The sequence below is a fragment of the Dermacentor silvarum genome, chromosome 2 (assembly GCF_013339745.2).
Source record: "Dermacentor silvarum isolate Dsil-2018 chromosome 2, BIME_Dsil_1.4, whole genome shotgun sequence".
Lineage (NCBI taxonomy): Eukaryota > Metazoa > Arthropoda > Arachnida > Ixodida > Ixodidae > Dermacentor > Dermacentor silvarum.
Genome location: NC_051155.1, coordinates 96,183,838 through 96,206,349, shown reverse-complemented (window position 1 = coordinate 96,206,349; position 22,512 = coordinate 96,183,838). Strand labels below are relative to the sequence as shown.

The 22,512-nt window shown below is 43.8% G+C and overlaps 1 long non-coding RNA gene across 2 annotated transcripts; it reads right to left on the bottom strand.

Annotated features, from left to right (window-relative positions):
* Positions 1-407: 407 nt before the first annotated feature.
* LOC119441042 (uncharacterized) lies at positions 408-10,294 on the bottom strand. Of its 2 annotated transcripts, XR_005189747.2 has the most exons (5): positions 9,476-10,294; positions 7,972-8,149; positions 6,014-6,099; positions 3,244-3,320; positions 408-1,959 (listed from the first exon to the last, which is right to left on the bottom strand). It is a non-coding gene; the product is annotated as an uncharacterized LOC119441042 (long non-coding RNA). The 2 variants fall into 2 exon arrangements; XR_007465552.1 differs by lacking the exon at positions 3,244-3,320 and having other exon boundaries at positions 9,476-10,288.
* Between the last annotated feature and the right edge of the window lie 12,218 nt (positions 10,295-22,512).

The following is a 22,512-nucleotide window of genomic DNA, read 5'->3' as shown; positions in this document are numbered from 1 at the left end:
ATTTCTTTGCCATGACAAAGGGCTTGTTTATTTCAATATGCCATAGAGGCATACATGGGCAGAATAATTAAATTTCAATATTGATAATTAACGACAAATTTAAAATTTCACCATATCAAAGCAATGATACAACATCGATGCCAGTAGAAGAAAATTAATATGCCTAAAGACCAGATAAATGTAAAACAGGGCATGACGAATAATACCACTTAAAAATCCATGTGTAGCTTGCATAGTAAGTACATCACATTATGTTTCAAAAGTGCTACTTCTTGGCCATCCTATCATCCAATTTCTCAAAAAAAGACTGCTGTCTCACCTCTAAATGTTTCCATTAGCACTGCCTCCGTGTTTGTGTCAAATTTCGATCTGCTTCGGTTCAGATCTGAAAGAACAACACAACAGTTAAAACATGTACAAATTTTATTCAATAAAATATGCGCACATCACAGTGACCTTTAGTGAGAGTACATATAGCAATCACAAAAAGCACTTAACTTTGTAAGGAAAGCATCAGTTTACAGCACACGAAGAGCCTGAGAGAAGAGGTACACTGCATCCATTGATGTTCTCAAGGAACGAATCACCAATGGCCTTGCCACGAGGGTTCATCGCAAACCCACACATGTCAAAATACCTAGATGTTCTTTCTGTACACCACAAGGGCCACAAAGGTTGGCCGCCTCATCACTAGTAACCTCGCTTTTCGGTCTTTGCTCAAGTCATACAAGGCAAAAAGCAGAGTTGATCTTGATGCTAAATGACACGCAATGTAATGGCCAGCCGCTAAAACTGCCAAGTGAGCAAGAACATCGTGCCTCAGCGCCCATCCGCTAAGTGGTAAGCAAGAAAAGCAAGCGTGCTACCATCCTGTATGCATGTGGCATGAGCGAGACTTTTGCCAGAGTGTTGAATGACTGCAATGGTTGGGTGGCACATGTCCCTTCCAGCAAGCTATGTGATGAACTGGTGTACATGAAGGACCCCTTTGGAAGATTGAACTAACTTGGCTCCATGTACATATTCACATGCAAAAAATGTAATTCACTGTCAATCTGGCAACGTTAAGAAGCACCCAAAGCAGGATAAGCACTAGCTCTTTAAAAGCAACCTTATTTCCGACGCATTATCCGAACACCAAGAGAAAACAGGGCCTTCTATACACTAGCACTAGGCATCGATAATAGCCACTGCAATATTAGCGATGCAATTACTACTATAATCACTGCATATTCAGATGACGTGCTAAGCGATAGGAAGGTCACACGATAATCTGCCTGTCATCTATGCATGCGCTCTCCGCCATCTCACCTGTACAGAACCAAACCATTGCCTCTGCTGTCATTTGGGAACAAAGGACCCATACTGGCTCCGAAATACAATTTCTTGTAATTTCACTATTTTTTAAAATATTATTGGTGAGTGTTTGCTTTATGTCCCACAATACAAAAACTATGAATAACATTTAAACACAATAAAGTTTTCGAGGTTTGACTAGCTATTGGCAGTATTACTCAGCTGCATAATCCAAGGCTACGAACACCAAAATAGCCTGAGCGTTAAAAAAAAGAAACAAAAAAGGCTAAGTGCATACAGGAAGGTGCATTTCAAGATGACTTTAGTAGCTTAGTCAGATTTCTCAGCCTGCTCAGCACTGGCTGTGATTTTGTTAGTTGTAGCAGTTAACCGTGCTATTAAAGCTGTTGGGACTTGGCGCCTAGTTTTGTCGTTTTCGTTTCAATCATGTGTTGCAGCAATGAGAGTGTCTGCTCCGCAGAGCTGATGTATTCGATGTTGAAAGCCCCAGTACATGGAAAATAAAAATAACCCCGTTACACCGGAAGTGAAGTCCAATACATCTACACATACATATCCACACTTCACACACAGGGCCTTGGAAGAGATGCGGTTGTCGCCAGTGTACAGCAATGTGGCGTGGGCAAACTCCTGTCCTGGCGTCTGCAAAGCAAACATATAAATACATAAATTGTTGGTGCACAAAAACAATACGGGTTGCTCTGCGACAAGGTTCTAAAGAACTGACTTTTATTTTAGGTAAATGTTGCCGAAATGAAAAATCACGCAGAGAAAAAGACCAAAATTGCTAATTTCTGTTTGAAGTAGGCAAAAATGGTTTGTTATATTACCAGAAAATTAGAACAGTTCTAAGCTTTTACTTCAAAAGCAGTAAGTACCCATTTTATTGTGCTACAAAAAAAGATTACCATAAGCTGCAGTTCAATTTTCATAACTTGGTTTTGCAAGATCATATGTGCAGCCATGGATGGTTGCACAAGATTTGCTCTGTCATGTGATCTGATCTGCCACTTTGACATATTTAATTGCTTTGATAATGTCCATTAGGTAGAGAGCATAAATGGTTTCTCTGGTTACTTTCATTGCTTTCAAAGCCCAACAAAAAGTACCACTAATAACTTGAGTAAATAGAATGCCACACATAAAGCGCCTGCACACACTGATTAATTGCTTGACGCTTCTTAAGCCTTAATAATCAAGTTTAACAAAATTATCTCATTTTAACTGAAGGCTATACTCGAATTGTTTATCTTGGTGGTTTTCTAGCTCTGAAATTTCCCCACAGTTATACAGGGTCTTGAATATTATGCTGCGCATGTTCAAAAGAAGGTTTTGCGCTCACCGCTACACTGTTCTTCACGTTTTGCAGAACAATCCCATTTTGGGGTCGGCTTCGTTTATTATAACGCTTACCAAAGTTAACTGCCTGGTTTTTAAGAAAAATGTGCAAATTTTTCTTCACTTACAGGGATGCGAGCTGCTGCGGCGACAGCGCTGGCATAAACCTGTGTCGCCGCCTGCCGGCAGCTGCAAAAAGCAGCCGGTCAAGGATGTTTACCACTGGGTTTACTGTGTGTTGCCCGCTCATGAACACACTGCAAACGTCCCTGATCGCCTGCATTCTGCAGCTGCCGGCGACACATGTTTATGGTAGCGCCATCGTTGCAGCAGCTCACATCCCCACAAGCGAAGGCAAATTTGCACTTTTTTATTAATACCAGGCAATTAACTGTAGTAAATGTCATACTAAACGAAGCAGCCCTAAAATGCAATCATTTCGCAAAACTTGAGCAAGAACGGTGTAGCGGTGGGTGCAAAACCTTTCTTTGAACAGGCGCAGCGAAATATTCTGGGCCCTGTACATATTGACAATTGCCTCATACTGACACTGTGTACTTGGTCGTGTAAGCAGCTCAAAGTTCTAACCATTTTTGTGAACATGTCGTCCCCTTGCTCATTGACAAGAAATGGTACAACCATGATGGCGCTCACGCCTTTTGCATCTGAAGAGAAAAATTACAGCAGTGAAAGGGCTGCAGCTGCTGACCAATTTCGCTGCTTGTAATTATTAAGTAAACTAGCAAGTATAAAACTGCCAGCAGCAACAGCTTATAAGATTCATACAATCATACAGCAGTCCACTTAGGGAATTTCGGTGGCACAATTCAATGCTGAATGGGTAGTGAATAAATAGTAACTGCATATCATCATCATCAGTCTATATAAATGTCCAATGCAGGACGAAGGCCTCTCCCTCCGATCTCCAATTACCCCTGTCTTGCGCTAGCCGATTCCAACCTTCGCCTGCATATTTACAAACTTTATCACCCCACCTAGTTTTCTGCCATCCTCGACTGCGCTTCCTTTCTCTTGGTATGCATTCTGAAACTCTAATGGTCCACCGGTTATCCATCCTACGCATTACATGACCTGCCCAGCTGCATTTCTTCCTCTTAATGTCAACTAGAATATCGGCTATCCCCGTTTGCTCTCTGATACGTTAGGCCTAACATTTTTCGTTCCATCGCTCTTTGTGTGGTCCTTAACTTGTTCTCGAGCTTTGTTAACCTCCAAGTTTCTGGCCCATATGTTAGCACTGGTAGAATGCAATGGTTGTATACTTTTCAACGGCAGTGGTAAGCTCCCAGTAAGCATTTGACAATGCCTGCCATATGCACTCTAACCCAATTTTTTTTCTGTAAATTTCTTCTCATGATCAGGGTCTCCTGTGTAGGTATAGACAGCTATAAGCAGCTAACTGCATATAGCTATCTACAAAAAAGGATATTCGCAAGATGTGTTCGGCTATTTAATGGGTGATGCTTATGGAAGTGTACTGCAAGTGGGTCAAACATGAATAGGTGGAACAAATGGGCCAGATTTTTGTTAATCAAGACTGTATGCAGCCAACAGATAATTAGGCCATGGAAAGTACAGGGTAAATTAAATGTGATTTTATTGAAATGTAAAATAACTAAACATTGGAAAAGAAAGTAGGCAAAAAACAACTTGCCACCACTGAGGGCAAACCCACGTCATATGCATTACACATGTGAGCCTGTATCAGTTAAGCACGATGAAGGTTATTCTCCCATTCACCTCATTCCGCATTTGTTATGTTTATTAGATATGGCACTGGAACTGTTAGCACCACTCAAGGCCATGGCTGACGCTGCAGCATGTTCGTTGAACCGTAGGCGTCATGTGGTACATGACATTTAAGAGCAGGCAGATGGCACTGTATACTACCTGAAGGCATCAATGCTGTTATGAATGCAAAGACTTATAGGCCTGCTGCCTGCTCCTAAGGGTCATCTCCTTTGTGATGGTTGCAGGTAAAAGTATGTGCCACATCTTCTGCCATGATTATGAGTTTGGTGCTGGGCCACATTTAGTACACATACACAAATCCACAAGAATGTGAATGAGAGGACAGCTACTACCACAGCTCAATGAGTAGACTATTGCATGCTATATTTGCAAGATGTGAGTTTTGCTCCCACCAGTGGCAAGTTATCTTTTTTATATTTTTTTATGACTTCTACAGTTCAATAAAACCACATTTAATTTCCGCTGTGGTTCACTTGGCCTTTCAATGGTTGGACCAAACATGAAAACCTTGCTCATTATATTACATTGTTCTTTTTTGTTTAAGAAAAACTAGCAATAACTACGTATTTGAAAAACATTCTGTACAGGCACTGATTCAAGTTATAGTTTCCTTAGAATTATGTAATGCTAACTTCAGAAAGCTTAAGGATGGGCCAAGGTAATGTGAACATATCTGCTAGTTTGTTACTCCTATTCAGGTGGACACACTCGGATTATGTGAGGACGCAAGAAAAAATACTCAGTGCAACGTGTAATTTTCTCAATGCGCTTTCACTTTGTATCCTTAGCGCTATTTCCACCTGAATTTGGGGCTAGTTCATTATAAATGTCGAAGTGAAATGCATGAACGTGCTACAATAAAAAAATGGTATCATCTGTTTCCTTTCTGCTGTGCTTTCTCGTGACTCAGTAGCACGTTTCAATTCAACACCATGTAAACAATCAATTGTGAGCAGATCTTACATTGCTACCATACTGCTGCTGTACTGCACTCCACGGTTCCTTGGCAGTCAACAGAAGCTATTCACTGGGAATAAGTTTCATATTCAAATAGCATTGTGGCTTCCTTAATTAATGCTGAAAAATAGCTTGTGACCAACATCACTTTATTCCTTTCACTCATGACTGTGTGTGTCCTCCAAATTTAAACAAACTTTCTGTACATACAAAGCAAACTCAGCCGAAAAAAAATTCAACCTGTAGCAGGAACATTTAAGTGAGATCAGGCTAGTCATCATAGTTACAGAAATAACTGATTGAATTTTTATGCATAAATGACTACAGGTACAAAATATATTGTTCAACCAATTGTACATTTAGCTGAGCATGCAATTAATTTTACAGAAGGTGGCCGTATTGCACCTCAGATGCAGAGCTGCTGTTGGCATCTTCAAATTTAGTCAAGCTGCAAAGCTTATAGATCACAGCATGTATACTCAATGACAAGCACACAGACGAGAACAGTTGCGAGAAACAATGGCCATAAATATTACGAAGTGCTAAGAAAGACTTTGACAGCATATTTTAACCTTTAAACGTGCCAAAGAAATCAAAATGAAGGAAATTTACAAGGAAATGCTCTTACATAGCCAGAGTCCAATCTGTTCCTCAGGGCTGGGTACTGGTTTACCAAGGCACCTTGCAGCAATGTTGTACAGCTTATTCGGGTACCTGATGTTTACAAAAGTGTGCATAAGCCTTCTACATAAAACAATATACAAAAAAAAACAATATGCAACAGCACTGTAGTGCAACCATTTCCATGAAATATCCAGCAGGTGAACTGTGATTCATCAGATGGGAGAATTTGTTCGGTTAACTGCACTATGAAAGCATTAGGTGCATGACGAGACAGAGGTTATAAAATTTATCGGATGGGTTTGACACAGGAGAGGGGTAACAGTATATCCTTTGGACCTGCAATAGCCAAGATAAACGGATGATGATGACCAGAGTTCACACTCTAACAATACTTTCACCAAAACAGATTATAAAAGAATTTTATTACTTCAAATGAGTTTACTACTAAGAAATGCACACAAGGGGAAATTAGCCATGAATACCAATTTGAAGAAGCATCTTCTATAAGAAATTAGTAGGGCGGCTGATTAAGCTAGTTGTTGATCAATTATCGTGAGTGTACAGCATGTCACTAATTGCCACTATATGACATGCATTTTATTTGTTTTCTAAAGTTCCATGAGCATGCAGATATTCCTTCCAGTTGAAAAGTTGTACGAGGCACTAGCTGACATGTACACAAAATTTAGTTCACGAACGCCCAGCTGCTTTTTTAGAAAAAGGGACTAAGTCGAAACATCGCATTCTGAGAAATGTGCGAATAGATGTGTCAAATTGCTTGCTTAATCGATACATCCCACGATTAGTCATCTTCATACTAAACTTTACCAGTAGTCTTTCCCTCTCTTTCTGCAGTCCTTTCAGTGCTGTTATGCTTCAGCTTTAGCTTGAAATTGCTTTTTTACCCGCCATGAGTCTGTTGATAGCATCCACATGGAAAAACAAAAATGTACAGGAGTGACCTCCAGATGCTTTAGTACGCTTTCACTGCAGCGGTTGCAATAAAACTTTCAATTTCGTATCAATGTATGTGTTTTCCTCATCAGCAACACTAAAAGGCATGAAATAGGTCCTTCACAGATGTGACGTGCCCTATGAAAAGCACACACCAACATAAACAAAAGCAAGAGGAACGCATGAGAGCTACAAAGAGCTCCCTAAGGGCTGTAAAATGCATTAGAAAAAGAAAAAAAGTCACAAACCAAAACCAAAAATACTGTCTAATGCAAGACGTTTTTATACGATGGAAACTTCATATCATCTTAAGTCTCGACGACAGGTCATGCCCACGTTACAGTCGACGCTACAAATATAATGAATTAAATAAGTGGTTTAGAAGTCGCATATAGCCAAGTGTTTTATATTTTTTGAAAGCTATACACATGTGCTATCAGTACAACGCAAAATCAGAAATTTACGGTTTGGGCCTAACAACGTCTAACCCCCCCCCCCTAACAGCTGTACCCACAATTTTCAAAATACCCGAACGCTCTATAGACACTGGTCGAGAGCATTCTCAGCCCAGAAGGCATTGAGCACATTGCACTTTTCGAGCCCAAGTGCAGCCAGTCTACACTGGCTAACCTCATTGTCTTTCTATCTAAACATCTCAATGCCTTTTCATTAGTAACAAAGCTTTAATTCGGCCCTGAAACACTTTGTGCATAGTAAGAAAGCATTGCCACTCTGTTAACGAGGCTCCTGTGGGAATGTGAACAAAATATTACACGACATGCAGCAGAGAATTCACAATCTCGTGCAAAAGCAGTTAAAAATTGCTTGCTCTCACTTAAGCATAGTTGTTATGCAGTGTCATCGCAAGCAGCTAGACCCACAACAGCTATTGGCTGATTTCGTGATCGCAAGAACATTCTCATTAATACCATTATTGCTCATTTGAGTTAAATAAACAAAAAATATATATATGTATTTGACCTCAAAAAGACAAAACAGCCATTTCACCTTTGCACTGCTTTTCTAAACATGACGACTGCACGCTGCTGCGCATGGCTTCAGAGATGAAAAGCGCAGCGTAGAAATTGCGGCTGCCACGAGCCGCCTTGCGTTCACCCTACGGACAGCAACGGGGCATTGCTTCCTTGTGCCCCCTTGCCAACTCCCCTGTGCAGCTTCCAGCATGCTAGTGGAAATGAAAGGAGACAAAAAACCACTTATCGGTGCGATAATTATGTCTAACTTCACTTGTCCTTGAAGGATTCGAAAACTTTTGTGGGAGGAAATTTTTGAGGTGACGTAATTTAATAGTGATGATATTCTATGATTACTTAGAAAAGTGTTTCAGGACCCCTTTAAAGTATTGCTCAAATACCGTTATTTTATCCTTCCAGCATATGACAGACTTTAGTCATACAGAGTTAACGAGTACAGATTGGATAAGACATACGGATAAGCATACAGCTGTTTTGGTGCCTCTGATGCTTCAGAGTGGCTTTGGGAGACGAATAAGTTAATCAACACCCCATCATGCACTGCTGCGCTTTCATTCATGTTGACATAGCACGGGAACCGATCTTTGACCTGAAAGCATACACCTGTGGTTTATCAGTAGGTTTGAACCAGTGGACACTGAACAGGCATTGATTAATTTTTAGCCTTTTTCTATGGTTGCTGTAGTGTCCCAAATAGGTTTGTTATTTAAAGCCATAACAGCACAACACAACACTAATCCTGCGGCCCATATGTGAGCTAAGTGCAGGACACATTGAGCAAACAAGTTTGAGCTTATTTAGCAATGCCAGCAACAATCAGTATATAGGAATAGATGATTTCCCAAAGATAGAACCATATAGTTGATTGCACAACGTTTTCATAGTCCTGTTGCAGAAAATGTCAATGAATGTTTTTCCTGGGTTGGTTGAATTTAACTTTATTACTGCAGGATTACTGCAGCAAACAAATAACAAGGCAGACAACACTCCTGTTTTCCTCGTCTTGTCTGTTCATTGGTTAAATGCTACAGAAATTTGCAGATTATGGCATACTACGACCGGTTACACAAACTAAAGCACCATTACATTGTTTGAAGCTGTTAGTACTTCACCTTTCCCCATCTAACAGGGAAGCGATTGCACACCTGAGCTCAAATCAGTAGTAACCCAACCGCAAAAGTTTTCAGAAGACGGAAGTCCCGAAAACGTTTAGTTTCCTTTCCAGTTCTCCCCTAGGCAAAAACTTAAGTTGAGCAACGATGCGTTCCTAAGGGCAAGTATGCGCTTCACGTGTCAATGTCAGCGACGAGCCGAAAATATTTGTAATTGGCAGCACAGTGAAGTGACATAGGGCAATTTCGTAACACTCGGACTGTCAGGTAAACGTGAAACAACTCAACAGTTACTACTCGTGCTCGACATTTCCACTACGCATACTGTTGGTATTTTGCCCATACGAACCAAACAGTGACCAAATCATCTTTACACTCCATAACACGCAGAACCTTCATGCTCACCTGTATTAGGAGATCGTTGCATGTCATCCGGTGCGCGAACCCACCCATCCGCACACTTTCGTGAAGGTCGGCGAGCTTCCGGGCGCCTGTGAACTTCACAATTTTCTTTGGTGGCCCATGCGAAACGAAGTAAACTGCTTCCGCATCAGTCGGCGAGCCTTCAGTTGAAGTCGGATCAGATGACATGCTGCTACAGTTGTCGGGTATCACAGGCGCAACGGACGCAAGAGGAAAATCCCACTCGCGTTTCGACGGTCGCAGGCTTGCCGCCATCATGGAATAAAGAACCGCCGCCGTGGTTTCGGATTCTGAGGACTAACCGCTGCTACCGCTGCCGCGCTTTTCACAGTTGCGTATCCAAAGTCGAAGTAAATGCGAAAGCCACAAACCAACCACTGTACTACGAGCATCAAAACCGCAAACGACCGTGAAAGTAATTGTGAGTCTCGAAGGTTGTGCTTTTTTTCTGTACTGCAAGCCCATTTTACTTACGCCGTCACCGCTGCGTTTGAAACAGTTCTCAGAGGCTATGCTTTAGCAGGCTAGAGTGGGTCATAAGACCCATGACTGGTTTTTTATATATTATTTTGTTTTATTTACAACATTGTGGTAAACATAAATAAAGATGTGTTGCAAAGATAATTAGAGAAACAACCTTCAATTGCTAATTATTATTTTTGCTCACTGGTACACGACCCGAATTAATCGTGTTTACTAGGAGGCGACACAAATAGCTGTGCACCTCTACTCGGTACGCTCCATCAGCTTCAGTGAATGATGAGTTCCGCGTGCAACTTGGTGGACTTCATAGTTTGTTTTTCATTGACATTGAGTGTATATTCATGTTATATTTTCATTCCTTTTTTTATTCTATGCATGTTAAATCAATATTTATGTACTTCCGCCCCTTATTGCTTCCCTTGAGGAATCTTTAAATACAAAACAGATATGTATGTAAACCGCGCTGTATATAAATACCATCCAGTGTTTTCACTATCAAGTTGGCGTTGTGCCATCCTGCTTCTGTGATTTCTTACTGAATATTAAAAAAAACAATTTGCATTTCTTGCTATGTTGATAATTCAGTAATGAAGCACTGCATGAAATGCGTTTTACTTTTTGCGCCTATAGTTAACCTGCATTGTGTTTTCTTTGGTATAGTCAACCAACTATTTCATTGAGTGATCCAATGAATCCACATTGGTTGATTGGATAAGGTGCTTATCACTGACTCCCTTCATGGGAGTCCTCCATTTCATGCGCGAGTCCCGACTTCGTTTCGTGACTACCTTTGGAAGAAAAGGTAGTCAGCGTCTGAAAAAAGAGAGTCGAGGTAGTCGTGACTCTCTTTTGACTCTCTTTTTTTTAAGAGTGTACTATAGTGCTCGTTGTGTCTTTCTCAGAACGCAGATAGTGTGCTATTGAGTAATATAAACATAGTTTCATATATACTAGGAATTTACGTGCCCTTGCAGGTGTGATATATCTTTTTCATTGATTGTGTCAGGAAAATGCTTACAACAGTGATTTCAGCAGCTGATTTGCTGGCTCTGCCCTGCAATCCAATGGAGCAGCGCGACTTGCGACAAAGTTTGGCAGGTTTCCAAACCTCGTGACCATGCATTTAGTAATGTCATCAATCCATTTTTACGAAGCCTGCTTGGTCAGTTGGGAGGAAAAAGAACTGCTGCTTTCACAACATAAATTAGCTGGAGTCGATCTTGTCGGTAATGCTGTGTTTGACTGGGCTTGTCATCTTATGGCAAAAAAATGGCCACATCTGCCCTTCCAGTAGCTATTGCGCGAAATAAAACTGTTGTTTTTATAACCTCTCCAATAGTTTTTACTGGAGTATCAAAGCAACATCACACACCATTGTAGTTGCAATTGGATCCGAAAGTTCATTTCTTTCTTGATTTGGCGCGCGCGGTTTTTATATGCCAGCCTTCTTGCTTGTGTGAAAGCTTTTTTGGGGAGAATAAACTGCTTTTCACGGATAGATAACGCTTTGAAACAAGTACAAGTTAACTTCTTTACCCGATTGCATCAGCGCTTATCAAGCGACCGGAAAGAACATTTATCACGGGCGTAGGTTGTACTCGCAAAAAACAATATTTTATTGCAAGAATAGGTCACATGAGTCTTGTATCTTCTTGACCATCAAACAAAACTGAGGGTTGTCGTTCGAGTTTTAGCGACGAATGCGTTAAGCATTCCTGACGTTGACAAAACGGAATCAAGTGAGTTATTAACAGTATGTTTACAAACGAAACACACAAATCTAGAGATTGATCCACTTTCGTAATGTTTGTAAGCTAACCCAGCATATTCGTGGCGATTTCTTTTTCAGACGAGATTGTTTCCAAGATACAGGTGGTCGAACACAACCCACAACAACCGTGGCCCACACTTCCTTTGTTGCAATACCACCGACCTCCGTCCAGGCGGGTGGGGAAAAGGTTACAAAAGCTTTCCTTTCCCTTTGAGTAGTTATGGGGAGGAGAGAAACAGATCCCACACAAAAGGAGATGTTAACCGTCGGAGTATCACCGAAGTCGTGGCGTAGTGGTTAGGGCGCCAGCCTCGGCTTCGGGAGGTCGCTGGTTCGAATCCCAGCACCGCCGGAAACCCGCCGGTAAAACAGGGTACAAGTGTCTCCCCTGCCCGGAGCATGGCTCCAATTCGTGGGATGTACACTTGGGAGGTGCTGCTAACTCCGCTACGTCAGTCTTCAAAGCACCTTCAAGGCCGCTCGAAGCAGGACGCTCAGTGGTTGCTGACATGACTCATTCGGTTGCAAACCTGAGTGGCATGTTTGGCAAGTCACGTCTCTGAATTAAAACTCCCAAAAAATACAGGCATTGCCGTAACAGTGGCGGAGGTTGCGGCAAAAATCGCCACCGGTGCCTCTTCTTTTTTTTTCTTTTACCGTCGTATGTGATTGCCATATGCAGTATATCTATAGGATAACGACAATGTGGTGTGGTATTTTAAATGGCTTGCAAGTATATAATCTACGCACGGCCATTATTATTTATATGATGGCGACTGATGCGCTTCCGTGATTCCGAAACACTTGAGCTCAATTATTTCCTCGTTTACGACCCTAACCGAAAAGTCATCTATGGGACCGTATTTGAACATTGCGAATTTATTAGGGTTGACCTATGTATCAGCGTACAAAAATTTGCAACCAGAATGAGTCGAGATTAGCAGCATCCCATATCACAGTCCATCCATGCACTCTGTTTGTTCACATCTGATATCAGGGAGGAGTTGCTAATACCACAATCAAACACTGAAACAAACGCTGCGAGTACATTTGGTGATGTAATATTTCCTTTCTTTACATACTTTGCCTGTATTCAATGAACGTGAGCTGACATCGCACAATAACAAATACGACGACGTTCAACTTGGGCCACAAGATCTCTGTGGTTGTGGTCTTGTCAATAGATCGGATGACCCTCTCGGTATGTGCCCGAATCGCCAACTTTCTATTGTTATAATCTGACCGCGTTGATAACTTTGGTAACTCGGTGCCTGTCCGAACAAACAACACAGTTGCTGCATATACGATACATGTATGACCAAATTCATGGCCAGTCTATGAGTACAGATGTGACACGTTTACGCCAGGTGTACGTACACTTAAAGAACGTGCATCGCCAAAACAAAGTACCTAATTCGATATCGCGTGCAGGATGTTGTCGTGCATTAGAGGAGAGGGATAAGAGCGTGAGTGCCAACTAGGAGCGGCAGATCCACAAGAGACACCTCCGCGGTGCAACGCGGCCGTTTGTTGAAAAGCCATTGTCACGAAGCTGTAGCCAGTATAATTCATATTTGACTGGTTCCTATAATATTTCAACAGGGGTGCTGTATTTAAACCAAATATACTGTGTCGTGTTTTCATTTAGCATTGTTGCTGGCTAAATGAAAACATGACACTGCGTCTATTGAGATATGGCCACTACACGTGTGCGATAATGTGCGCGTAAAGTCTGGATGGCAGACGGATATATGTAGCAAGCCGGCAACACAAAGGAGCTATCACTGGCCGACATTTTGACAATTATCTTGAATTGTTTCTTCCCTACTTGTTGACCCTTTCCCAGTGCACTTGTTTCAAGCGCTGAGGCAAAAACGGCCGAGCAAGACTAATGCATTTCGACGCGTTTAGCACGACTGTACAAAAGGGACTGAGCGGTTAAGGATATCAAGAAATAAGCATTACTATAGTGCTCGTTGTGTCTTTTTAGGAACGCGGATAGTGTGCTATTGAGTTATTTTAACATAGTTTCATATATACTAGAAATTTACGTGCCGTTGCAGGTGCGGTATATCTTTCTTATCGATTGTGTCAGGAAAATTGTTACTACCCAGTGATTTCAACAGCTGATTTGCTGGCTCTGCCCTGCAATCCTATGGAGCAGCGCGACTTGCGACAAAGTTTGGCAGGTTTCCAAACCTCGTGACCATGCATTTAGTAATGTCATCAATCCATTTTTACGAAGCCTGCTTGGTCAGTTGGGAGGAAAAAGAACTGCTGCTTTCACAACATAAATTAGCTGGAGTCGATCTTGTCGGTAATGCTGTGTTTGACTGGGCTTGCCATCTTATGGCAAAAAAATGGCCACATCTGCCCTTCCAGTAGCTATTGCGCGAAATAAAACTGTTGTTTTTATAACCTCTCCAATACTTTTTACTGGAGTATCAAAGCAACATCACACACCATTGTAGTTGCAATTGGATCCGAAAGTTCATTTCTTTCTTGATTTGGCGCGCGCGGTTTTTATATGCCAGCCTTCTTGCTTGTGTGAAAGCTTTTTTGGGGAGAATAAACTGCTTTTCACGGATAAATAACGCTTTGAAACAAGTACAAGTTAACTTCTTTACCCGATTGCATCAGCGCTTATCAAGCGACCGGAAAGAATATTTATCACGGGCGTAGGTTGTACTCGCAAAAAACAATATTTTATTGCAAGAATAGGTCACATGAGTCTTGTATCTTCTTGACCATCAAACAAAACTGAGGGTTGTCTTTCGAGTTTTAGCGACGAATGCGTTAAGCATTCCTGATGTTGACAAAACGGAATCAAGTGAGTTATTAACAGTATGTTTACAAACGAAACACACAAATCTAGAGATTGATCCACTTTCGTAATGTTTGTAAGCTAACCCAGCATATTCGTGGCGATTTTTTTTTCAGACGAGATTGTTTCCAAGATACAGGTGGTCGAACACAACCCACAACAACCGTGGCCCACACTTCCTTTGTTGCAATACCACCGACCTCCGTCCAGGCGGGTGGGGAAAAGGTTACAAAAGCTTTCCTTTCCCTTTGAGTAGTTATGGGGAGGAGAGAAACAGATCCCACACAAAAGGAGATGTTAACCGTCGGAGTATCACCGAAGTCGTGGCGTAGTGGTTAGGGCGCCAGCCTCGGCTTCGGGAGGTCGCTGGTTCGAATCCCAGCACCGCCGGAAACCCGCCGGTAAAACAGGGTACAAGTGTCTCCCCTGCCCGGAGCATGGCTCCAATTCGTGGGATGTACACTTGGGAGGTGCTGCTAACTCCGCTACGTCAGTCTTCAAAGCACCTTCAAGGCCGCTCGAAGCAGGACGCTCAGTGGTTGCTGACATGACTCATTCGGTTGCAAACCTGAGTGGCATGTTTGGCAAGTCACGTCTCTGAATTAAAACTCCCAAAAAAATACAGGCGTTGCCGTAACAGTGGCGGAGGTTGCGGCAAAAATCGCCACCGGTGCCTCTTCTTTTTTTTTCTTTTACCGTCGTATGTGATTGCCATATGCAGTATATCTATAGGATAACGACAATATGGCGTGGTATTTTAAATGGCTTGCAAGTATATAATCTACGCACGGCCATTATTATTTATATGATGGCGACTGATGCGCTTCCGTGATTCCGAAACACTTGAGCTCAATTATTTCCTCGTTTACGACCCTAACCGAAAAGTCATCTATGGGACCGTATTTGAACATTGCGAATTTATTAGGGTTGACCTATGTATCAGCGTACAAAAATTTGCAACCAGAATGAGTCGAGATTAGCAGCATCCCATATCACAGTCCATCCATGCACTCTGTTTGTTCACATCTGATATCAGGGAGGAGTTGCTAATACCACAATCAAACACTGAAACAAACGCTGCGAGTACATTTGGTGATGTAATATTTCCTTTCTTTACATACTTTGCCTGTATTCAATGAACGTGAGCTGACATCGCACAATAACAAATACGACGACGTTCAACTTGGGCCACAAGATCTCTGTGGTTGTGGTCTTGTCAATAGATCGGATGACCCTCTCGGTATGTGCCCGAATCGCCAACTTTCTATTGTTATAATCTGACCGCGTTGATAACTTTGGTAACTCGGTGCCTGTCCGAACAAACAACACAGTTGCTGCATATACGATACATGTATGACCAAATTCATGGCCAGTCTATGAGTACAGATGTGACACGTTTACGCCAGGTGTACGTACACTTAAAGAACGTGCATCGCCAAAACAAAGTACCTAATTCGATATCGCGTGCAGGATGTTGTCGTGCATTAGAGGAGAGGGATAAGAGCGTGAGTGCCAACTAGGAGTGGCAGATCCACAAGAGACACCTCCGCGGTGCAACGCGGCCGTTTGTTGAAAAGCCATTGTCACGAAGCTGTAGCCAGTATAATTCATATTTGACTGGTTCCTATAATATTTCAACAGGGGTGCTGTATTTAAACCAAATATACTGTGTCGTGTTTTCATTTAGCATTGTTGCTGGCTAAATGAAAACATGACACTGCGTCTATTGAGATATGGCCACTACACGTGTGCGATAATGTGCGCGTAAAGTCTGGATGGCAGACGGATATATGTAGCAAGCCGGCAACACAAAGGAGCTATCACTGGCCGACATTTTGACAATTATCTTGAATTGTTTCTTCCCTACTTGTTGACCCTTTCCCAGTGCACTTGTTTAAAGCGCTGAGGCAAAAACGGCCGAGCAAGACTAATGCATTTCGACGCGTTTAGCACGACTGTACAAAAGGGACTGAGCGGTTAAGGATATCAAGAAATAAGCATTACTATAGTGCTCGTTGTGTCTTTTTAGGAACGCGGATAGTGTGCTATTGAGTTATTTTAACATAGTTTCATATATACTAGAAATTTACGTGCCGTTGCAGGTGCGGTATATCTTTCTTATCGATTGTGTCAGGAAAATTGTTACTACCCAGTCATTTCAACAGCTGATTTGCTGGCTCTGCCCTGCAATCCTATGGAGCAGCGCGACTTGCGACAAAGTTTGGCAGGTTTCCAAACCTCGTGACCATGCATTTAGTAATGTCATCAATCCATTTTTACGAAGCCTGCTTGGTCAGTTGGGAGGAAAAAGAACTGCTGCTTTCACAACATAAATTAGCTGGAGTCGATCTTGTCGGTAATGCTGTGTTTGACTGGGCTTGCCATCTTATGGCAAAAAAATGGCCACATCTGCCCTTCCAGTAGCTATTGCGCGAAATAAAACTGTTGTTTTTATAACCTCTCCAATACTTTTTACTGGAGTATCAAAGCAACATCACACACCATTGTAGTTGCAATTGGATCCGAAAGTTACCCGCAGGGGCGTCTGCGCAAGCAGGCGTTTGGTGAGTTGCGCCACCACGTACCCGAGCACACGAGGGTTGGACCCTCCCGCGTGTAGCCGTGCGCGGCTTAGCCGTGTCCGGGGAAAAGGGGATCCTGGGGGTTGAGCCGATGTCGGGTGTTTGGACCTTTACGGCCCCTCGGCGGAGGCAACACACCTCTTTGGCCTCTGCTTCACGTAGACGGCACCCCCGGACTGACCCACCCGGGGGAAACCGGTGGTCGCCTTTTCCTGTCCCCCTCTCCAACCTTTTGCTTTCCTATCTCCTTTCTTTTACTCTCCTATCATCTCTTCTCTTCCGTCACTTCCTAATTTTCACAGGCGGCTTGGGTTAACCTTGTGTATGTGCCCTCTCTTGGGTATCTTATATTGGGTTATAGCAGCAATGCACGGCTGGCGTCTGCAGCCTTACACGTTAAGTGCTGCAGCGTCCCCTAGTTGGGCTCCGTGGTGGGTGGCCGCCATTGCCGCCGAAATAAACGATAATAACATGGGAACACCTGCATTCCCCGTCTACTTGATCGTCACCCTCACAAGAGGGGACGCACCGATGAAATATTAAGCCTTTTCAAACCTAAAGAAATTTTTCCTCGTTTCCAAGTTGTACATAGTGAAAAAACAGAAAAACCAGCTAGAACCCTATCCCCTTTCCTAGTTGCAAAAGGCCTGACTGAAGCACTTGGCCCTGGCTATAAGGTCACCAAAATGGCGAGCGGGGACCTCCTCCTTGAGATCCGCGATAAAGAGCAACACAGTAAAATAAACAAGCTTGTGACATTTGGAGACATCCCTGTTACCGTTTCACCTCATCGGTCTATGAATACAGCACGAGGAGTAGTGTCTGATGCAGATCTTATCGACTTGTCCGAAACCGAACTATTGGAAGGCTGGAAAGAACAAAATGTAACCAACGTACAGCGCATCATCATCAGACGAGACAACAAAGAAATTCCTACAAAACACCTGATTCTGACCTTTGCCACTTGCGATCTGCCACAAACCATAGAAACCGGATACACAAAGATAGCTGTCAGACCATACGTACCTAATCCAGGACGATGTTTCCAATGTCAACGATTTGGCCACGGCTCGCAGAGCTGCCGTGGTCGACTCACATGTGCGAAATGTGGAACCCAAGGCCATTCCTCAGACAACTGTGAAGCGACACCTCACTGTGTAAACTGTGATGGTGAGCATCCAGCTTACTCCCGGTCTTGTCCGAACTGGAAAAAAGAAAAAGAAATCATCACTCTCAAAGTCCGTGAAAACATATCGTTTAAGGAAGCACGCAAAAGGTGCTCACCATTCCACACGACCACTTACGCTGATGCGGCGCGTCAAGGGGCAGCGTCGCAGCGGCTATTGCCACCTGCCCAGCCCGCGCGCAGCGAGCTGTCGCTTGTGGCTCCTGCCCCTAGGGTGGAAGTAGCGAAGTCTACTCCACCCAACCAGCAAACAGGCCCGGTTACCCTAGGGTTGCCGGCACCACAACAGCCCTCGGTAGCAGCCTTCGCTACGCGTAGCGAACCGGCAGGACCGCCAGCAGCGCCCACGGTGGGTGCAGTCAAGGCTGCCTCACCCTCTCCGGCCCCTGCTGCCGCTGGCAACAGCCGGCGCAGCTCAGGCCCAAAGGCAGCCCCATCAACCTCCGGGCTGGTGGGCGCAAAGGTCTCGTCCTTCGCGGCGAGACTTTCTCGCGAAATTTCTCGCTCGCAAGAGCGCGTGTCCAGCGCCTCACATGAGTCAATGGACACTACACCCATCCCGACGGCGCATCAAGCGCCTAAGGAGCGGCGAGGCTCCCTCGACCGCTTCAAAAAGGACAAATCCCGCGTTACAGGGCCTGGAAAAGGTTCTGTAATCTAAGGCAACACTTCCTTTTTGTACACACAGCACCAATTTTACTTTCAGTATGGATATACAAATCATACAGTGGAACGTCCGAGGCATTCTTAGGAACCTCGATGATGTGCAAGAAATTCTCCACGAACACAATCCAAAAGTGCTGTGTGTACAGGAAACTCACTTAAAATCGGAACATGCAAACTTTCTTCGACAGTATGTTACGTTTCGTAAAGACCGCGATGATGCTCTTGCATCTTCAGGCGGTGTTGCCATTATAATTCAGAAAAGCATAGCGTGTCAACGTTTACCGCTGCAAACGCCCCTCGAAGCAGTGGCAGTTCGACTTGTTCTCTTAAACAAACTCGTCACCATTTGCTCGCTTTACATACCCCCACATTACCGCTTACACAAACATGAATTCCAGTCCCTAATAGACGAATTGCCAGAACCTTATCTTGTTCTTGGGGATCTGAATGCACACAGCGGACTGTGGGGCGACTCTCGCACCGATGCTCGAGGCCGTCTAATTGAAGGCTTTCTTTTCTCATCCGGTGCATGTCTGCTAAACAAAAAGAACCTACATATTATTGTCTTGCAAACAAAACTTTTTCTTCTATAGATCTCAGCATAGCTTCTCCATCCATATTTCCTGAACTTGAATGGGAAGTTATAAAAAACCCTTACGGGAGCGACCATTTCCCCATACTGCTGAGAACACCAAGACAATACGAATCTCCACCACACGCTCCCCGGTGGAAGGTCGATGCAGCGGACTGGGAGAAATTCCAAAAACTTACCAGTACGCTCTCGTGGGCTGACATTTCATCACTCGGAATTGACGGTGCCGTCGAATATTTTACTAATTTCATAATTGATGCAGCTTTTAAATGTATTCCCCAAACAAGTGGACTTTCTAGCAAACGCCGTGTCCCGTGGTGGAATGAACAATGCCGGAACGCACGTAGGCAGCAGAACAAAGCATGGAGGCAGCTTCGCGATTTTCCTACTACTGAAAACCTCGTCAATTTCAAGAAAACAAAGTCCCAAGGTAGGAGAACGCGCAGACAAGCCAGAAGAGACAGCTGGCAAAAATTCTTATCAAGCATCAATTCGTACACGGATGAGGCCAAGGTTTGGAACAGGGTCAATAGAGTAAGAGGGCGACAAACACATCCGCCTCCCCTGGTACACACGCAGGGAGACAGCCTGGAGGACCAAGCGAACCATCTGGGTGCACATTTTGAACATGTGTCCAGTTCATCACACTATTCTCCAGCATTTACAACATACAAATCAGCAATAGAAAAACAAAAACTGGACCGAAAGAGCACTGGGAACGAGCCATATAACCTACCTTTCTCCCTAGCAGAGCTGCAAGCATCACTCACCTGTTGCAACCAATCTGCCCCAGGCTCTGACCGCATACTCTACGAAATGTTGAAAAACCTGTCCTCTGAAACAAAGAAAACCCTTCTCTGCCTGTACAACTCTATATGGACCTCCGGCGAGATCCCCTCTGCCTGGAAAGAGGCCATAGTAATCCCTATCCTGAAGCAGGGCAAGGATCCATCGTCCGTATCGAGTTATCGGCCCATAGCTCTAACAAGCTGCATCTGCAAAGTCTTTGAGAAGATGATAAACCGCCGTCTGATACATTTCCTAGAATCAAACAAGCTGCTTGACCCATACCAGTGTGGATTCCGCGACGGCCGATGCACCACTGACCATCTGATACGCCTAGAGGCTCAGATTCGCGAGGCTTTTGTCCACAAGCAATTCTTCCTGTCTGTTTTCCTTGATATGGAAAAAGCATATGACACCACGTGGCGATTCGGAATACTAAGAGACCTCGCACACTTTGGAATACGTGGCATTATGCTGAATATCATTGAAAGTTATCTGTCCAACCGCACATTCCGTGTTCGTGTGGGTAATGCCCTATCAAGGCCATATGTGCAGGAAACTGGAGTACCACAGGGTGGTGTGCTCAGTTGCACCCTTTTTATCATAAAAATGAACTCTCTGCGTCTGTACATCCCACGCAACATATTTTATTCAGTATATGTCGACGATGTACAGATAGGCTTCACATCATGTAACCTTGCAATCTGTGAGCGGCAGGTTCAGCTTGGACTGAACAAACTGTCTAAGTGGGCAGACGAGAATGGTTTTCGGCTTAACCCACAAAAGTCCACGTGCGTTCTCTTCTCCAGAAAGAGAGGTCTGCACCCTGATCCCAACATCGAGATACAGTGTGAGGGTCTACCTGTAAAAACTGAACACAAATTCCTAGGCCTAATTCTGGACGCGAAGTTAACGTTTATCCCACATCTAAAGTATTTAACAAACAAGTGCCTGAAGACAATGAGCATCTTGAAAGTGTTGTCTCGCACTACGTGGGGTAGTGACACAAGATGTCTATTGAATCTATATAAGAGCCTCATTCGATCACGTATAGACTACGGTTCCATCATATATCACTCTGCGACGCCGAGCGCCTTGAAGATGTTAGACCCTGTCCACCATCTGGGTATCCGCCTCTCTACGGGTGCGTTCAGAACAAGCCCCGTAGAAAGCCTTTATGCCGAATCAAATGAATGGTCGCTACATCTACAGAGAACTTACTTATCCTTTGTATATTTCCTAAAAGTGAACTCAAACAATAAGCACCCTGCCTACACAAGTATAAATGATCTGTCCAGTGCCCAAACCTTTCTGAACCGCCCTTCCGTGAGAAAGCCCTACGCACTGCGAGTAAGAAGTCTTGCCGAAGAAATGGATGTGTCGCTCCATGAGCACGATGTCATGCCCCCTCCTGTAGAGCTGCCGCCATGGCAGTGGCAGCTGATTGACTGTGATCTGTCCTTCATTGAGGTCACAAAGCAGCGCCGGTCACACATATCCGTATGCACTTCCTCGAATTGCAGCACAAATACTCTTGTCCGGAATATTTTACTGACGCTTCAAAGTCACACACTGGCGTGTCTTACGCGGCGGTCGGTCCATCCTTTTCGGCTGCCGGAGTTCTACACCCAAACACAACCATCTTTACAGCGGAGGCCTACGCCATCCTGGCGGCGGTTAAACACATCAAACGGTTAGACATACCCAAGGCAATCATCTTTACTGACTCTTTATCCGTGTTGAAATGTTTAAAAACTCTCAGTAGGCACAGAAACCCCGTCATTATAGCTCTTTATTCCATAATTTGCACCGCGTATACATCCAAGCAACAAATTGTGCTGTGCTGGGTGCCAGGGCACCGTGAGATCGAGGGGAATGAGTTGGCCGACAAGCTAGCCACATCTGCTCATACAGACGCTGCCACTTCACCCATAGCTGTCCCTGTATGGACCTAAAACCCTTTCTCAAGAAAAGGTCTGGGCCTACTGGCAACGTCTGTGGGACAGAGAAACGAGCACAAATTACGCACTATAACGCCATCAACTCGCTCATTGGCCACCAGAATCGAAGACACGCCGCACACAAGTTACACTTTGCAGACTCAGATAGGACACACATACAGTACACAC